The 20,530-nt window shown below is 39.3% G+C and overlaps 1 pseudogene; it reads right to left on the reverse strand.

Moving 5' to 3' along the window:
* Window positions 1-6,639: 6,639 nt before the first annotated feature.
* LOC114206110 (uncharacterized) lies at window positions 6,640-19,622 on the reverse strand (annotated as a pseudogene).
* Window positions 19,623-20,530: the final 908 nt, after the last annotated feature.

Below are 20,530 nucleotides of genomic sequence, written 5' to 3' on the forward strand. Positions count from 1 at the left end.
GGCCTTTATAAGATGCAGAATCTTGTACAGCTCCTTCGATGAACAGCAACTCAGGAAGCTGTTCTCTACTGAGGTAAGAGAGGAGGGCAAAAATAATGTTGTGGTTATTTTCAATATAACTGAGTATTTCAGGAGACCTATGTTTTTCTAGATCACTTCTCCTGGCCATATCTTTTGTTCTTGTGTTCTTTGGTATTTTTACAGTGTCATGCGTTTTAAAAGTAAATCTTTCACCATGAGTTAGCTGTGCCTGCAAAAACTCCTATATGTAACCTTTTCCCTATTGGAAAATTATTTCCAAGTTCTTCCACAGGACTCCAGAAATATGCATTTCTATGAGAAAGATCTTTGTGTTCAAGCTCAGCACCTCCAGGGGTAGAAGACCCCTTTGTCAGGGAGGGGAGCAAAGGGGGAATGAGCCTTGTTTTATAGGCACACACATCCAGTTTTGCCTCTTAACAGATTGCGTGACCCCGGGTAGATTACCCAATTTCTCTCTGAGCCACTGTTACCTTGCACTTAGAACAGTATGGCCATGATGTTATACTTGTACAATTCTGAAAATCAGAGAGAAAACAGGACAGTTCTGTAGAAGGTCTCTGAAGTTTCACTATTTTTATGTGCATAGAAAAGGACTTCCATTTTATCTCAGTCTCTGTGTTCTTCAGGTCCTACTAGTGAATTAGTACAGTTGGTAGTGAAAGGAAGGATGGAGGTATTCAGAGAAATGCCTCATGTCTGTCTGGTTCTGACTTCTTGTTTAGTTTGGGATGACCTCTGTGATGTGTCAGGACATCCTCTTTGGTTTTGCTCACATTTGCAGCCATGGCCAGTGATATGTGTGGTGGTGGTTCTTTATTCTCATGGTATCTGTTAACTGCTCTAAGCTTTTGTTGGAATTGAGTGGGAGGGGTGAATTTTTCTGGAACTGATGCTCTTCCTTTGAAACCTGTTGAAGAGGGAGGTGCCAAGGCACTGATCCTTACTTCATTGGATTTCAGTTTTTGTTCATGGTGATGCTTTTGTCTGTCATAGCCAAGTATTTTGAAATTCCTGATCTGTATGCTAATATGACTGAAAGAGGGTTTGTCATTTTTCCACTAATTGTCTGTGTGCTACCCTGTGGAAGTCCCTCTATAGCAATTTTTGGCTCTTAGGCCCCCTCTTCCATGTTGGTGGCCATTTTCCATTTGGTATGAAGATGGGAACAATACAAACACTAAGCAGTATTTGTCAAGCTTATTCATCTTTTGCTTCATTCATTTCTTTTTCTTTAATTCATTTATCCAGCATACACTAAGTACATAATTAGTTTCAGATGTAGTGTTCACTAATTCATCAGTTGTGTACAACACAAAATGTTGATACTGCAGCAATCTGTAATGTAAGGTTAACCTGCCCAAAGCCATGGCAATTTTCCTCAAATCCCTTAGGATACATGATGGGCTATATGTCATCTCTCCATTCTGAGCCTCATAGCAGGTGTACTTTGTAGAAAAGGGGTATTCGTAGAAAGCCAGAAATAACAGCTCCTCTGATGTATATTGGGCATTGGTTGTGTTCTGGGCTCTGTAACGGATAAGGTAAACCCTTAACTTCAAGAACTTAAGATGTCATGTCTGGGAGAGACATATATTTTTAATGTCATAAACTATGTCATCACTCATAATGGATGCATCAGGAAAAGGCCTCTGAATACAAAAGTGGGAGACCTTAGCCCCAAGGAATAAACAGGAGGGTTTGAAGAGAAGGAAGAATGAGCAGCTGCCAAAGGGGTATTTGCTGGATGGAGTTGAATGGAGCTGCAATTCCTTCACAGCAAGTGAAGCAGCTCAACCAAGGGCTTTGAAAGCAACATGGTACATATATATACAATAGAATATTACTCAGCCATCAAAAAAATGGAATCTTACCGTTTGCAATGACATGGATGGAACTAGAGGGTATTATGCTAAGCGACATAAATCAGAGAAAGACAATTGTATGTTTTCACTCATAATTTAAGAAACAAACCAAAAGGATCACAGGGAAGGGAGGGAAAAATAAAATAAGATGAAATCAGAGAGGGAGACAAACTATAAGCGACACTGAACTCCAGGAAACAAACTGAGGGTTGCTGGAGGGGAGGTGGGTGGGGGGGGAGGGGGTAACTTGGAGATGGACATTAAGGAGGGCACATGATGTAATGAGCACTGGGTGTTATATGCAATTGATGAATCACTGAACTTCACCTCTGAAATTAATAATACACTATATGTTAATTAATTTAATTTAAATAAAATTTTAAAAAAGAAAGCAACATGAGATCCACAATGAGCTGCTGCATAAATGTTTAAGTGACAGAATAGTGAAAAGTGGGTTTATCTTCAACGTCATAAATCTGAGTCCATAATCTGAAGTAAGGATCATTTTTTGCCTTTGAATTTAAAAGCTTTTATAACCGTGTGAATAAATATTCTGGAGGTTTAGAAAACCTAATTTGGTTATGGGAATTTATATGGTCTACCTGAGTTTACTTCACTTTAATGAAAATAAGCTGTGTAATCTGTAAACATATTGCACCTTCTCTAGATTCTCTTCTTTGAACCCTACTGCCTTAACCTCTAGTATTAACTCTCTTTGGGCCCTATTCAGAGCCTCAGCTTCATCAGAATAATATTGACTTTATGAGGTCCCTTGGAGAATTAAGAGATAGATTACAGAAAGCAAGTATATGACAAAGTACACAGTGCAGAAATCAAAAGCATCTTCATGCAAACAGATTGCAAGTGTTTTTTCAACTAGTCACTGTGGTATGACATTTTGAGCAATATGAAATAAGTCAACAAAGCTCTCCAGTGAAACATCTTGATATTATATAAAGCTGCATGCTTATTAGAAAGCCAACCCCTTGGTTAATACAAACAAGAGCAATTATCTTTGACGATATGTCGATGAATGTAAAACTTTAACAAGACACATACATTTTCCAAATTTGAAATTAAACAAAAGAGAAAAATAAAGAAATTGAAAATGAGTGAATCCTAGATGATAGTATATGTTATTATAGGAAATACATATATATATATATATACAAAGAAATTAGAGACCTACTAATATCACCTTTGAAAAAGAATGTACAATTAAAATAGGTCAAATGATGTCACCCAAAATGCCAGTGTTTGTAACTCCAATGCACCATCCCTTCACTAAGGCAATGATGAAGCTGTCAACTACTGGAATGAACTTTTTCAGAATTCTAGAATCTAATAAAAAACACAAAACCTGGGGAAGTGCTTAAAAGAAAAAAGAAGGTACTGAATTTCAGTAAAACAGCCTTTAAGATATTTTAACTTACCCACCTACCATGCCACACTCCCCAGCTCTGTGGCCACCATGAGGACAGTGGTCCACATTCCTGGGACAGTGTGCTCATGCCAGCAAGACTGACTGTTCTTAGAGAATTGTGGTTGTGTGTTCTGACCTCTTTGGGGACTCCAAGAGGGGCAGACTCAGGGGCTTTCTTTTGTTTCGACTGCCTCAGAACTTTAAGGAGCTCCTAGGTGGCACTGTCAAGAGCATTTCAATGAAATATACTAGGGTCACCTGTCTGGGAAGGGATCAGACAGAGGGGCCAGAGGGAGGCAGACCGAAAAACCTTGGAAGGAAGATGCTGGGACATAATTGAGGGACGAAGGGCACTGAAAATCTGCTGTGCGCTGGGCAGTCTAAAGGCCATGCTGATGCCCACGGCTGGACCGGTGATTAGAAAACACCTAAGAGCACCATGTGAGTTGGCCTTCAGCACTGGCACAAGGGCAAGTGAAGGGATGATGGAGTTAACTCCCTGCCTAAGCTCTGGAGCAGAGCACCAGCACAGGGGCAGTCTGCAGTGACTGGCAGAGCACCTCGTCATGGTCTGGCACCAGGCATTGCAGGAGCTCTCTCTCAAATCACAAGGGGCCCACTAAGCTAACAGAGCAGACTTCAGGGGCACTCGTGACAAAGACCCTTTACAAAAAGTTGAGAAAATCATTAAAGTAACACAATCCATATGAGTTGCAAACAAACAAACAAAACCCTGGAAAGGCAGAAGATTGTTGTTTGCAAAATTACCACATTGTGATCCTCAAAATGTCCAGTATTCAACAACAAAAATAGAGTTATGCAAAGAAACAAAGTACAGTTCATTCAGGTGGGGTGGGGGGTGGGTAAGGAAACTGAAGATACTGTCCCTAAGGAAATGGCTTTAAAAGAACTATTTCAATGATGCTTGAATATTGGAACCAGGAGGGGAGCCTGGGTGGCTCATTTGGTTAAGCGTTCAACTCTAGATTTCTGCTCGGGTCATGATCTCAGGGTCGTGTGATCAAGCCCCATGTCAGGCTCAGTGCTGGACATGGAGCCTGCTTAAGATTCTCTCCCTCTCCTAGAAAAAAAGTGAAACCAGGAAGGATGTGCTTTTACCAAATCAAGAGTTTCAATACATAGAGATAAATTATAAAATGGAGTTAAAGAAAAAATCTAGAGTTGAAAATTACAGTAGCTGAAACAAAAAAATATATATATAAAAAGAGGGTTCCAGCACCGGACTTGATCAAGAGAAAAACTAATCCATGAACATGAAGAAAAATCATTTGAAATGATCAGTCATGGTTTATGGATGAGCCAAAGATGGTCTTGGCATATCAGATGTGTGTTTATTTCTTCACAGCAAACAGAGCCCTTTAGCTCAAAAACCCACTGTTGCCAAACTCAAATTTTTACACACTGGATTGTTTTAAACATAGCCCAAATTAGTAGATTTTATAGCTTAGCCATATCTTCTGTGCATGCCCTGTGAATCACCACCTAACATCTACTAGCAGTAAATAAGATAGACCATGAGTATCAGTGTCTCTAAGCCCCTGTCATCCATTCATAATTCTCTGGCTCAGAGACTATATCTTGCTATTGAGAGATATCATCTCCACAAGTAAGCCCCTTCTCCAGCCCCTTCTCCTCTGGGAACTTTCTTTGTCATCCTAACTTTCTGTGTGGTGGACCTGTACTGTTACCACTGAAAGATATCATCCTATGAGGGACCACCCCATTCAGCCAAGCAGTCAGTGTGCCACCCAAATAAATCTTGTTGCATGATCATAAAACTGTATGTTATCAGCCCTGTACTGAAGTCCCTTGATCTCAGTACAACTGCCCAACACACATCCACAAGTCAGTGGAGATAACACCCACTGCGACATGAGCTCCTCTCAGAAGGGGATGTGTGCGTGAATCTTAGGAGTCCTGGCATTAGCACAGGCCCCACCCACAGGAGTCACCAGGAGCCATCCCTTCCGTCCTGGTGACACTTTAGAACAGAGCGTGTGATTCCTGGCTAAGCCACCAGCTGGGTCTCTAATAAGGTGGTTGCCCAGAATTACAATTCAATACAACTAGAGCTTGGGGGTAGAACACGTATTGCCTTAGGCAGACAATAGAGTTGGTTGCTCATCATCCTTACACATGACTTGATAACATGTTTCTACCCTAACTGTACCATAGAATCACTGGTGGAGATTTTTTAAAAATGATGTGTCAGGTACCCTGCACCAATTATATATATTTAAAAAAACAGCTTGTATGGTGGCTAATAGGTTTGGGGATTTTATCCAAGCCCTATTTTCTGGTTTGTGGGGTGGAGTGGCAAACAGCTATGGTGCTTTCTAAGGTGACTGGAGGATGCATAAATCCAGAATTGTCTTAATAAGATATAGACTGTGGTCACAGAATTAACTCTTGCTCCTACTTAGATCAATTCAGGTGTTTGGGAACAAAATCCAAGGAACTTTCTGGGGGCTGAGAGGGCAGAGCTGCCTCTCTCTCTGGCACCAAGTTGCTTTCAGTAGCAGAGACATAAGCTGAAGGGCCACCAAAAATTTTAGCCTAGATGTCTTTAATAGTGCCTCCATGACCTTGCCTGACCAACATCATGAGCCTCTGAGAAACCTGGCAAACGGGGCTGAGGATCACAGTTGTGCCACCACCAGGGCATGAAGGGAGACAGTGTTGGTGGGAAGTTGGAATGAGTGGAGCTGAGCTGTGTGGAAGGGACTTGGAAAAAAGGGAGACTCACAGAGTCTTGCTGAGTGTCTAACCCACATGCCGAGCAGTACAGAACTGAATCTACATAGAGAAAACTAGAACACCAACATTTAGCTTCTTTAGCAACAGGTTTTATTGTTCAAATATTTGCAAGTGTTGATCTATAGTAAAAGTTTAACTTCTTAAAAAATTTTACATTTAATATTGCCAGATCATTTTGTACTCATATTTTATGCCACATTTTTCATAAAGAACCAGGGTTATCCTCTGCACAAGTGCTATAGTGTCTTTAAAGTTGAGAGCTGTTGCTGAAAACATCCATATTGTTATATTTATCATATGAGCTCTGCCATGTCATCTGAGGTCAGACCATGACTGAAGGCTTTGCCACACAGACGCATATGTATGAATTCACTTCCATACACAAATGTATATCTTGCCTGAGGAGTATGAGAACTGAAGGGTCTTCCATGTTGATTACAGTCTGATTCTTCAATATGTGCATCCTTTGGTGACTTCAAATGTTAAAGCTCTGACTGATATTTCTTCCACATTCATTGCATCTGTAATCCCGTGTCATCTCAGGTCAGAATACTTACAGAAGACCCTCATGATTTTCTCTCCAGTGTTGGATTCCCTCATGTGGTCTAAGGGAAGAATACTGACTGAAGAATTTCCCACATAGCTGACATTCATATGGTTGCTCTCTGGTGTGCATTCTTTCATGTCGTCTAAGATTGAAATATTGACTGAAGGCTTTCCCACACTGGTGACATGCATATGGTTTCTCTCCTGTGTGTGTTCTGTTATGTCGTCTAAGTTCAGCACATCAACTAAAAGCTTTCCCACATAGGAGACACACATGTGCCTCTCTCTAGTGTGAGTTCTCTTGTGTTGGCTAAGGCCAGAGCTGACTAAAAGTTTTCTTACACTGATGACATTCATAACAGTTCTCTCCAGAATGAATTCTCTCATGTTTTCTAAGGTAGGAACTGTGAATGAAAGCCTTCTTACATAGATGGCATTCATATAGTTTCTTTCTTATGTGAATTTTCTCATGTAGTCTAAGGTAAGAATTCTGACTGAAGACTTTCCCACACAGATGGCATTTATATGGTTTCTCTCCATTGTGTGTTTGATTGTGGTTTCTAAGGGCAGAGCTTTGCAGAAAGCCTTTCCCACAAAGAGGGCATTCAAATGGCTTCTTTCCAGTGTGAGTCATCTTGTGTCTTCTAAGACTAAAGGAATTACTCAAGTCTTTTCCACATAGAAGACATTGTGTAATTTACCTCTAGTGTGAATTTGGTCACTTACTGAGTAAGGGATGATTGTTCACTAAGTGATTTTCTACACTGTCTGCTGAAATAATGTTTCTTCCTGAGGTGAATTAACAAAAATTGAGTCAATGCAGGCATATGAGTAAACTCATCACCCAAGTCAGTACTTTCAATAGGATCTTCTGGAGCACGAGATTTATGCTTTGGGGAAGAAGATGAAAGGTTGTTAATGGTTTGCCCAAACACTTCCATACATTTATTTCTCTACATATAAATTCTAGAGTAGTAGTTAGTAATATTCTCCAGTTGTATACACATCTTGTTACTCCCTGCAGGCATCAGTATTTTCTCTTTTGTAGTATTCCAACCTCAGAGTTATCAGATTAATTCTGAAGACTTCATTATGTTTCAAAGACGAAGTAATGGTGGGGAAAATTCTGCACAAACAGGGTTGCAGCAGGCCCCTCCCCCAGAGGACAGGCTGGGAAAACAAGAGACCAGCAACCATCAGGTCCCTAGAAAACAGGTGCATCTTGCTTGGGTTGTGGTCAATAATTGGGAATCTATATATTCCCTCAACCATCCCTCAACAAAATGACTAGGAGGAGGAACCCCCCAAATAGGAAAGACTCAGAGACTATGACTTATGCCACAAATTTACAAATGGATTCAGATATAACCAAGATGTCAGAGATGGAATTCAGGCTAGTAATTGTGAAGAAAATAGCTAGAATGAAGAAATCAATTAATGGCAACATAGAGTCTCTAAGGGCAGAAATGAAAGCTGAATTGGCAGAATTTAAAAATGCTATCAATGAGATCCAATCTAATCTAGATAATCTAACAGCCAGGGTAAGCGAGGCAGAAGAATGAATTAGTGACCTAGAAGACCAATTAATAGATAAAAAGGGTAAAGAGGAAGCCAGGGAAAAACAACTCAGAATCCATGAAAATAGAATCAGAGAAATAAGTGACACCATGAAACGTTCCAATGTCAGAATTATTGGAATCCCTGAGGGGGTGGAGAGAGAGGACTAGAAGATACACTTGAGCAAATTATAGCTGAGAACTTCCTAGTCTGAGGAATGAAACAAACATTCGTGTCCTAGAGGCAGAGAGGACCCTTCCCAAGATCAAGGAAAACAGGCCAACACCCCGGCATGTAATAGTAAAACTCACAAATCTTAGAACCAAGGAAACCATCTTAATGGCAGTTTAGGGGAAGAGATTCCTTACATACAGAGGGAGGAACATCAGAATAACATCAGACTTATCCACAGAGACCTGGCAAGCCAGAAAGGGCTGGCAAGACATATTCAGGGTACTAAACGAAAAGAACATGCAGCCAAGAATTCTTTATCTGGCAAGGCGGTCATTTAGAATGGATGGAGAGATGCAGAGCTTCCAAGACCGGCAGAAACTGAAAGAATATGTCACCACTAAGCCAGCCCTGAAAGAAACATTAATGGGGGTTCTATAAAAGGAGAAAGACCCCAAGAGTGATATACAACAGAAATGTACAGGGACAATCTATAAAACAAGGTCTTCACAGGCAACATGATGACAATTACTTCATATCTTTCAATAATCACTCTCAACGTGAATGGCCTAAATGCTCCCATAAAAGGGCACAGGGTTCCAGATTGGATAAAAAAACAGAACCCAACCATATGCTGCCTGCAAGAGACTCATCTTGAACCAAAAGATACATCCAGACTGAAAGTGAAGGGATGGAGATCCATCTTCCATGCCAACAGAACTCAAAAGAAAGCTGGGGTAGCAATTCTTATATCAGACAACTTAGATTTTAAACTAAAGACTGTAGTTAGAGAAACAGAAGGACACTATATCATTCTTAAAGGGACTATCCAACAAGAAGATCTAACCATTGTAAATATCTACACCCCCAACATGGGAGCAGCCATCTACATAAGCCAACTGTCAACCAAAATAAAGAGTCATGTTGATAACAATACGTTAATTGTAGGAGACCTCAATACTACATTCTCAGCGATAGACAGATCATCTAAGCAGAAAATCAACAAAGAAACAAGAGCTTTGAATGACACACTGGACCCGATGGACCGCATAGATATATACAGAACATTCCACCCTAAAACAACAGAATACTCATTCTTCTCGAATGCACATGGAACTTTCTCCAGAATAGACCACACACTGGGTCACAAATCAGGTCTCAACCGATACCAAAAGACTGAGATTATTCCCTGCATATTCTCAGACCATAATGCTTTAAAACTGGAACTCAATCACAAGAAAAAATTTGGAAGAAATTCAAATAACTTGGAAGCTAAAGACCACTCTGTTCAAGAATGTTTGGGTCAACCAGGAAATCAAAGAAGAACTTAAACAATTCATGGAAACCAATGAGAATGAAAAAACATTGGTCCAAAACCTATGGGATACTGCAAAGACAGTCCTAAGGGGGAAATACATAGCCATCCAAACCTCACCCCAAAAAAATAGAAAAATCCTGAATTCACCAACTAACTCTACACCTTAAAGAACTAGAGAAAAAGCAACAAACAACGCCTAAGCCATGCATTAGAAGAGAAATAATTAAGATTAGAGCAGAGATTAATGAATTAGAAACCAGAAACACAGTAGATCAGATCAACAAAACTAGAAGCTGGTTCTTTGAAAGAACTAATAAGATTGATAAACTACTGGCCAGACTTATCCAAAAGAAAAGAGAAAGGACCCAAATTAATAAAATTATGAATGAAAGGGGAGAGATCACGACTAACACCAAGGAAATAGAAACAACTATTAGAAATTATCAACAACTATATGCCAATAAGCTGAGCAACCTGGATGAAACTGATGCCCTCCTGGAAACCTATGAACTGCCAAGACTGAAACAGAAAGAAATTGACAAACTGAATAGGCCAACAACCAGTAACGAGATTGAAGCAGGGATCAAAAACCTCCCAAAAAATAAGAGTCCAAGGCCTGATGGATTCCCTGGGGAATTCTACCAAACATTCAAAGAAGAAATAATATCTATTCTCCTGAAGCTGTTTCAAAAAGTAGAAATAGAAGGAAAGCTTCCAGACTCATTTTATGAAGCCAGCATTACCTTAATCCCCAAACCAGGCAAAGATCCCATCAAAAAGGAGAATTTCAGACTGATATCCCTGAAGAATAGGGATTCCAAAATCCTCAACCAAATCCTAGCTAATAGGATCCAACAATACATTAAAAAGATCATCCACCATGACCAGGTGGGATTTATCCCCAGGATGCAAAGGTGGTTCAAAATTCACAAATCAATCAATGTGACAAAACACATTAGTAGGAAGAGAGAGAAGAACCATATGATCCTCTCAATTGATGCAGAAAATGCATTTGACAAAATACAGCATCCTTTCCTGATTAAAACTCTTACGAGTACAGGGATAGAGGGAACATTCCTCAAGTTCATAAAATCCATCTATGAAAAACCCACAGCGAATATCATCCTCAATGGGGAAAAGCTGAGAGCCTTTCCCTTAAGATCAGGAACACATCAACGATGCCTACTCTCACCACTATTGTTCAACATAGTACTAGAAGTCCTAGCAACAGTAATCAGACAGCAAAAAGAAATAAAAGGTATTCAAATTGGCAAAGAAGAAGTCAAACTCTCTCTTCTCACAGATGACCTGATACTTTATGTGGAAAACCCAAAAGATCCATCCCCAAATTACTAGAACTCATAGGTGATTCGGTAATGTGGCAGGATACAAAATCAATGCACAGAAATCAGTTGCTTTCTTATACACTAACAATGCAACTGTAGAAAGAGAAATTAGAGAAACGATTCCATTTACAATAGCACCAAAAACCATAAGATACCTCGGAATAAACCTAACCAAAGTGGTAAAGGATCTATACTCTAGGAACTACAGAATACTCATGAAAGAAATTGAAAAAGACACAAAAAGATGGAAAAACATTCCATGCTCATGGATCGGAAGAATTAAAGTTGTTAAAATGTCTATGCTACCCAGAGCATTCTATACCTTCAATGCCATCCCAATCAAAATTCCAATGATATTTTTCAAAGTGCTGGAACAAACAATCCTAAAATTTGTAGGGAATCAGAAAAGACCCCGAATCGCCAAGGAAATGTTGAAAAAGAAAAACAAAACTGGGGGCATCACGTTGCCCGATTTCAAGCTATATTACAAAGCAGTGATCACCAAGACAGCATGGTACTGGCACAAAAACAGACATATAGACCAATGGAACAGAAGAGAGAGCCCAGATATGGACCCTCAACTCTATGGTCAAATAATCTTTGACAAAGCAGGAAAAAATATGCAATGGAAAAAAGACAGTCTCTTCAATAAATGGTACTGGGAAAATAGGACAGCCACATGCGGAAGAATGAAACTCTACCATTCTCCAACACCATACACAAAGATAAACTTAAAATGGATGAAAGACCTCAATGTGAGACAGGAATCCATCAAAATCCTAGAGGAAAACATAAGCAGTAACCTCTTTGACATTGACCACCACGACTTCTTTCAAGATACATCTCCAAAGGCTAGTGAAACAAAAGTAAAAATGAACTTTTGGGACTTCATCAAGATAAAAAGCCTCTGCACAGCAAAGGAAACAGTCAACAAAACAAAGATGCAACCCATAGAATGGGAGAAAGATATTTGCCATTGACACCACAGATAAAGGGCTGGTATCCAAGATTTATAAAGAACTTCTCAAACTCAGCACCCAAAAAACAAACAATTCGTCAAAAAATGGGCGGAAGAGATGAACAGACACCTCTCCAAACAAGACATACAAATGGCTAACAGACACATGAAAAAATGTTCATCATCATTAGCTATTAGGGAAATTCAAATTAAAACCACACTGAGATACCACCTTACACCAGTTAGAATGGCAAAAATTGACAGGGCATGAAACAACAAATGTTGGAGAGGTTGTAGAGAAAGGGGAACCCTCTCACACTGTGGTGGGAATGCAAGTTGGTACAGCCACTTTGGAAAACAGTATGGAGGTGCCTCAGAAAATTAAAAATAGAGCTACCCTATGACCCAGCAATTACACTCCTGGGCATTTACCCCAAAGACACAGATTTAGTGAAAAGAAGGGCCATATGCATCCCAATGTTCATAGCAGCAATGTCCGCAATAGCCAAACTGTGGAAAGAGCCGAGATGCCCTTCAACAGACGAATGGATAAAGAAGATGTGGTCCATATATACAATGGAATATGACTCAGCCATCAGAAAGGATGAATACCCAACTTTTACAACAACGTGGATGGGAGTGGAGGGGATTATGCTAAGTGAAATAAGTCAAGCAGAGAAAGTCAATTATCATATGATTTCACTTATTTGTGGAACATAAGGAACAGCCTGGAGGACATTAGGAGAAGGAAGGGGAAAATGAAGGGGGGGAAATCAGAGGGAGAGATAAACCATGACAGACTATGGACTCTGAAAAACAAACTGAGGGTTCTAGAGGGGAGGGGGTGGGGGGTTGGTTTAGCCTGGTGATGGGTATTAAGGAGGGCACGTACTGCACGGAGCACTGGGTGTTATACGAAAACAATGAATCGTGGATCACCACATCAAAAACTAATGATGTATTGTATGGTGACTAACATAATAAAATAAAATTAAAAAAAAAAAAAACAAAGACTAGGTAATAAGCCATGTTTATGCAATTGACTCCCCCCCTTTCTATTTTTAGATCTCAGGTTATTGATTTGAGCTCATGTTAATTTCTTCAGTGATTTAAAACTATCCAAAACTTTTTGCGTGTAAAGAACTGAACTGAGGGCGCCTGGGTGGCTCAGATGGTTAAGCGTCTGCCTTCGGCTCGGGTCATGATCCCAGGGTCCTGGGATCGAGTCCCACATCGGGCTCCCTGCTCCTTGGGAGCCTGCTTCTCCCTCTGCCTCTCTCTCTCTCTGTCTCTCATGAATAAATAAATAAAATCTTAAAAAAAAAAAAAGAACTGAACTGAATCCTAACTTAATTACATTCAGGCAATTGTGCTCAATTATCAATTTACCTCATTGCATTTAGGTCGTTAGTTTGGATGACTAGGGTCGATACCCATGAAACTTACCATTGGCATAGTCAGGGCTATACCCTTCTTGCTGATATGTTAATTTAATTTCTTGATTTTTACGGGGACTTTCCATGCCTAAAATAACTGAAAAAAAATACAAATTGTTAGAATGGCATTAGCGAAGGAAAAACCATGAGAGACTCTTAACTATAGGAAACAAACTGAGGGTTGCTGGGGGAGATGGGGTGGTTGGGTGATGGGCATTAAAGAGGGTAGGTGATGTGATGAGAATTGGGTCTTATATGCAATTGATGAATTATTAAACACTACATCTGAAACTAATGATGTATATATGTTGGCTAATTGAATTTAAATTTAAAAAAGAGTAACCCCAGGAGTAGACTGGTATAATTACACTCAACAAGGCATCATCTGAGTCAGATTTGTTGGCTTTTAGAGTATTCACATGCTAGCTTTTTCCTTTTTGCAAAAGATGATATATACTTTATGGATGGAACTGGAGGGGGTTATGCTAAGTGAAACAAGTCAAGCAGAGAAGGACAATTATCATATAGTTTCACTCATATGTGGAACATAAGGAAGAGCATGGAGGACCACAGGGGAAGGGAGGGAAAACTGAACAGGAAGAAATGGGAGAGGGAGACAAACCATGAGAGACCCTAGACTCCAGGAAACAAACTGAGGGTTACAGAAGGGAGGGGGGTGGGGGGAGGGGGTAGCCAGGTGATGGGTATTAAGGAGGGCACGTGTGCTGATGAGCACTGGGTGTTATACGCAACTAATGAATTGTTGAACACTACATCAAAAACTAATGACGTACTATATGCTGCTAACTGAACATAAAAAAAGATATATACTTTATTTGTTGAAATCAGTATATATGCTCTTATTTAATTTCTAATTACTAATTCAAAATGATGGCTAACAAGCATAGCTACTTAGATTTTAGCTTCCAGAAGGGAAGGTGAATAACATTTTAATATTTAATGGATCAGGCATTATAATGATTTACATTTATTATCTTATCTGACTCTTTCAAAAAACATTGCAAGATGAATTTCATCCCCACTTTACAGGTAAAAAACTGAGATTTAGAAAACTCAAGTCACTTGTTCAATAGATCTATATTTGGGAGTGCTAGGATTGTTTCCTAACCTACATGGTTCAAAACTTAATGCTGTGAGGTCCTTCAGCCTTCTTAAGACATGTTTTTAAAATTATTATTTGGGTGGCCTAAAGTCATATTTCAAAATATGATTATAATAGTTAAAATTCAAAGGGCATTAAGACAGCCAATAAAATATTTATGCAAATACATAGTTTTAAATCATAATTATGGGTAGCTTATGAAGCTACCCATGGCTCCGTGAAAGGTAAGATAATCTGTTCCACATTTTTTTGGTACAAAAATAATTTTTTAAAATGGTGCCTTTTATTTTAAAGTGTCTATCTTTTTTTTATTGTATGTAAAATGGAAAATCCTACTTTTCAAGGTCAAGAAGATGGAGATGTGGTTAAGTGAGCAAGGCCATCAGCAGAGAGAAGGAGCCTTACTAGATTTTCCAGAGCCTCTATAAGAATTGTTAAATATGCCCAAGGTAACTGAAGTGTTCAAATAAAAATAAAATTGATGAGGGTTAGTATTAAAGGAAATCTTCAAAATGTAACTGTTAATTGCTCATTTTCAACTAATAATTCAAGCTAACTAAAAACTATATTTCAAAATTAGCTTAAAATTTGAGTTATGATAGAATATAATGTATATTACATTATAACATTTATTATAAATAAATAAAATTTGGAAAACTTAAAAAAAAAAGGATGGCATTAGGGGAATGAAAATGTAGAAAAGCACCAAGGTCCATATGAGTATGTTTCAGAAATGGGTACTTAGCTGGGAAAGTGTGTCAAATGAGTAAATGCTCTAGATAATAGAAACATTTTAAAGTTCTTTGTCAATTAGAAAAAATTCAGGGTTGAAATATGAAAGATATAAAGTGGTGGAAAGATGTTGGGTCAGCAAATAGTTGGAAAATATTTAAATGGGAGGGTCAGAACAAGAATCACTATGTCAACATTTAACTGCAATAAGTACACAAATAGCTTTTTCCCCAAAGGAAGGGAAAGTGGCAGGAGGACACATGAGTTGTGATGGATTTATGCAAGGAATGATAACAACATGAGGAATTTTGCCCTAATGTCCTCACTTACATTTTGTTGGAGAGGTTGTGGAGAAAGGGGAACCCTCCTACACTGTTGGTGGGAATGCAAGTTGGTGCAACCACTCTGGAAAACAGTATGGAGGTTCCTCAAACAGGTGAAAACAGAGCTACCATATGACCCAGCAATTGCACTCCTGGGCATTTACCCCAAAGACACAAACGTAGTGAGAAGAAGGGCCATATGCACCCCGATGTTCATAGCAGCAATGTCCACAATAGCCAAACTGTGGAAAGAGACGAGATGACCTTCAACAGACGAATGGATAAAGAAGATGTGGTCCATATATACAATGGAATATCACTCAGCCATCAGAAAGGATGAATACCCAACTTTTACATCAACGTGGGTGGGACTGGAGGAGATGATGCTCAGTGAAATAAGTCAAGCAGAGAATGTGAATTATCATATGGTTTCACTTATTTGTGGAACATAAGGAACAGCCTGGAGGACATTAGGAGAAGGAAGGGAAGAATGAAGGGGGAAATCAGAGGGGGAGACGAACCATGAGAGACGATGGACTCTGAGAAACAAACTGAGGGTTCTAGAGGGGAGGGGGCCGGGGGGATGGGTTAGCCTGGTGATGGGTATTAAAGAGGGCACATTCTGCGTGGAGCACTGGGTGTTATGCACAAACAACGAATCATGGAACACTACATCAAAAACTAATGATGTACTGTATGGTGACTAACATAATAAAAAAAAAAGAAAATATCACTCACTTGACAAAATCTTCAGTTGATATTTCTAAGGTTATACTCACTCAGACTAGGCACCTGCTCATACTAAAGCACAGGTCTCTGTTACTTACCTGGACTCTGGCCTTGAAGAAATCCTCTTCCTTCACTCCACAGCTCTTCTCTTGCTCCAACTGGAAGGATCTTTTGCAAATCTTACTCCGTTTGTGGAGAAAAAAGAGTATATGGACTTGAGTTCTGTGCAGATTAACCTTTGCTATCACCAAGTCCAGGGTGGGCTTTACCAAGGATGAATAAAAAGATGATTTGAAGGTCAGCCCACGTAGCAGCACCTTCAACAGAGAACAAATTGAAGTTCCTTCAGCAGACCAGGAGGAAATCCAGGCTGGAGGCCAAAATGGTGAGGACTGCTAGATGCTGATGCTCATGCACAAGTTCAGAGAAAGAATGCAGAATCATCAGTCTTTTCAAAATGGGAAAGACTAAATGTCTCCACGGTGGGTTAAAAGTTATTTTCAAACAGCATCCGATAAACATAAGAGCCACAAGAATAATAAAAATTATGTTATTTTCACAACTCTAGTCTCAAGCCTCCACATAGTGAGGAAGACAGAACCATTACTTCTAAGATATTTAATCAATTTATTTAGGAATTAAAATAACCATTGAGTTTCCAATTCTGTTCTGAATGCTGGAGACTGAGTAGCAAGAAAGGTATGAAACTGTGGTCAAGTTTACATTCTAGTGTGTTGACCAAAAGTATAATGTGAGGCAACTCCTCACATACATATATGAGGTATACCTCATATACCTCACACTACTCCTCTTGAGTAGTTATAAGGGTTGTAAAAGAATCAGGACAGCGATTGGAGTGGGATATGGGGGAGCTGTTCTATACATTCAATGAGTGAATGAATGGAAACAAACATGTTGGCAGACTTACCCAGAAAGACCAGACGACTGATATTCTCCAGCATCACGTCTCTGAACAGCTTTCGCTGGGATATGTCCAGCAGGGCCTACTCCTCTTCGGTGAAGTCTATAGCTACATCTTCAAACGTCACTGATTCCTAAAACATCATGGAGATTCCGTTTAGACAGAGCATCCAGAGGAAGGAGGGTTGAGATGAAAGCACTGAGGATGGAGGCAGAAGAGCCGGGTGTGTAGAAAGATCAATATACGTTTGGGGCTTCCTGTCAGGTCATTGTTAATGCTGAACTAGTATCTGCCTTTGGATACATAAACAGAGATCTACACACTCTGACTTCATAATACTTTATTATAAAGCAATATCACACGAAGTGTGGCATAATACAACCTGGACATGTTTCAGTAACCTGGTGATTAGAACTTCCAGACAGGTGATTATAAAATATTTGCTTGAAAATCCATAACTAAAACTCTCTTCCCCATTAATTCCAAGTAACTCTACAGATCCATCATGAGACAAATAATAACCATGGGGTACTGTCTTTAAACCATAATCATTGGTTTAAATTATTCTCTAGGTGAACTTCTGGTTCCTCGTCTATGAACTGGTTTAATAATATGTTGTGAATGTTAAAAGATCCAAGGCCTTGATCTAGGGAGTGTTTCCTGTCAAGCAAACCTGCATTAAATATAAGACATTATCATTAAAATATCAGAAAACCTTGAAAGAATTGCCAGCATTACTCAGAAGTGAAAAAAATTCATAGATGTCTCTCTTAATGCTACATGACTCGGGTGTTCGTAACAAACGATAAGGTCAGATGGCTCAGCAGCACAAGCCAGGGACCTCTGAGATGGCTGTACTGAAGGACAGTCCTAGCCTGACCATTCCTGTGTTATGAGGACTCTCATTCTCAATATTCTGTGGGATCTCAGGCACTAGTTATCACTGTTTCTCTTGTATCTTTATTTTGTCTCCATGCGAAAGGATAAAGGAGACTTCATGACTGGTTTGAGCCTATCCAGTTTTTCAAAAATTTACATGGGAACCTAATTTTATTCTTCCTACCATACTCTTTTTCCTTTATGTGTAGTGCAATTAAGAAAATACCACTCCCTACACATTGCTTCCAGTTATCAAATACGAACCAAAGGTTAATTACTAAGAGGTAATCCATGTGACTGGGGACAAGCATGATAGTGATAATTTCAGTTATATTTTTTAGGAATTTTCAAAAGTGCAAATTCTAATAATTATATGGGGTTTAAAATTGAGAAAAACATAAAATGATTCTTCCTTCCTTCTAAACCTCTCTGCCGTTCCTCTCAACACTGAGCAATGCTCACACCAGGTCTTGTAACACTGGATTAATTATACTCACATGCTGAAACATCTACTTCCCTACTGGACTATAATATTTCCCTCACTCATCTCTAGCACTTGCAATCACCACCATCCTAAGCCCATTGCATCCAAAAAACATGGTTAATGAGTTGAATTATTTGCCAGTGAGGTCATAGGCTGGATGAGGGAAAGAAAACTTCTCTTATCTCTTCTGTAAATACACAAGCTTAATGGAAGCTATCATAAATTTGCATGTTAGGAAAGAGATTAATTATCACTGAGTTCCTGACAGATGGTAACTATTCCAGAGTCCAGGGGAACTTAGCACACAGATGCCTGAACCCCACCTGATTGCACTTAGAAGATACATGCCAATAGGAAAAACTTGCCCATCTGATGGCACTAGGGTGTTACTTCAGCAGAAAGAGGCTTCCCTACTCACTGGTGACTGCACTGTTAGTAACTCAGTTGTCAGGTATCTTTCTCTGGGTTTTTGCTCGGACAGTCCAAGCACTAGGCAGGCAAAGCTGAGGATAGAGAAAGAAGCCATGAGACTCCTGTCCTGTGCACAATTTCCAGTCTCACCTGTCATGAGGCCCTGAAACTTCACCTGGGGAACACCCCCAGCCCTACAAACTGAAACAAGTGGTGCACTCTAAGAATAGAGTGCAAGAGGTCACTCCTATCCCAGGGTCAAATTTAAGAAGGTTATAACTGTGGTTGAAATTAAAGAAGGTCAAAATACAGATATCTTACATCGCTTCTCTGCCTTTTGGCTAAGATCAAGTGTAAAATACAGATATCTTACAAATCGAAACCTAATAAGCATTGCGTTTTGTATTTTAATTAGCCTATGGCATCCCAAATTATTTAATTCCCTCCCTGATTCCAAAGCATAGTGATCCCCGACTCATGCCATATATAGGGTTTTGTTTTTACCTGAAGATGAATGCTGTGGAATTTCTCAGATTTCGTTATTCTTGCCTTATTTGCTAGCAATGGTTCTCCAGCATCCATGGCAGTCCTCTGAAGCCTAACTCCCTTCCTGCTCTTGGGTCCCCCAGAGACTTGAATATCAAGCAACTAAGACTCTACTTTATGATGGAGTTAATCAACTCAAGATCTTTTATAAATTAACTTCTCCCCTAACATCAGTAACAATTTAATGTATTTCATGGACAAATAATGGAAATGCATCATGAACAAAGGGATAATTAACTCACCCATTTGTACCTGAGGCCCAGGAGAAAAAGAAAAGCTAAATTTGTACTAAATGTGTCTGTGTACTTACATATTTATATGTATTTGCCAATTTAATCACCACAATGACCATGCTAATTATAATCTATTGGCCAATTTAACAAATGACCCAAGCAGAGGTTTCAAAAACTTTAGTAATTGACAAAGTTACACAGCTAGAAAATGGAATAGCTCTCTTCAGTTTTAACTGTCTCCTAAGCGCAAATTCCTCTTAGGTAACACAGCACACCTAGGCTTTACCTGGAACAGTACCACAGAACATGAATCATCAGAAGCACCATGTTATTACAATGTCTTTTTCTCCTTTGATTTTTTACAAAAGATCTCCTCATCTCCAGCTTCTCTACCACATGGGAATGACCAGAGTATTGACCCCACTTCCTAAACATCATAATCTCTCTTCATCTTTATTGCCTCCATTTAATCTATATTTTCTCAGTCCAACACACATTTACCAAGACCACCATATTTTCTCGTCTCTTGAGCTATCTATTGCATCAGCTCATCAAGACCCAAGTAACAGCTCCTCTTCTATGACTGCAGCAGAAAGCACATGGTTAAGATGTTGATCCCAGTCTAAGCACATAATCACTGCTCCAGGAGGCCTTCTGTGATACCTAGCATTCTATTATGCTCTGCTAATAGTAATTATAATTATTATTATT

Source organism: Eumetopias jubatus, unplaced genomic scaffold (genome assembly GCF_037043125.1).
Source record: "Eumetopias jubatus isolate StellerSeaLion01/CBP00866 unplaced genomic scaffold, mEumJub1_p1.0 scaffold_2, whole genome shotgun sequence".
Classification (NCBI taxonomy): domain Eukaryota; kingdom Metazoa; phylum Chordata; class Mammalia; order Carnivora; family Otariidae; genus Eumetopias; species Eumetopias jubatus.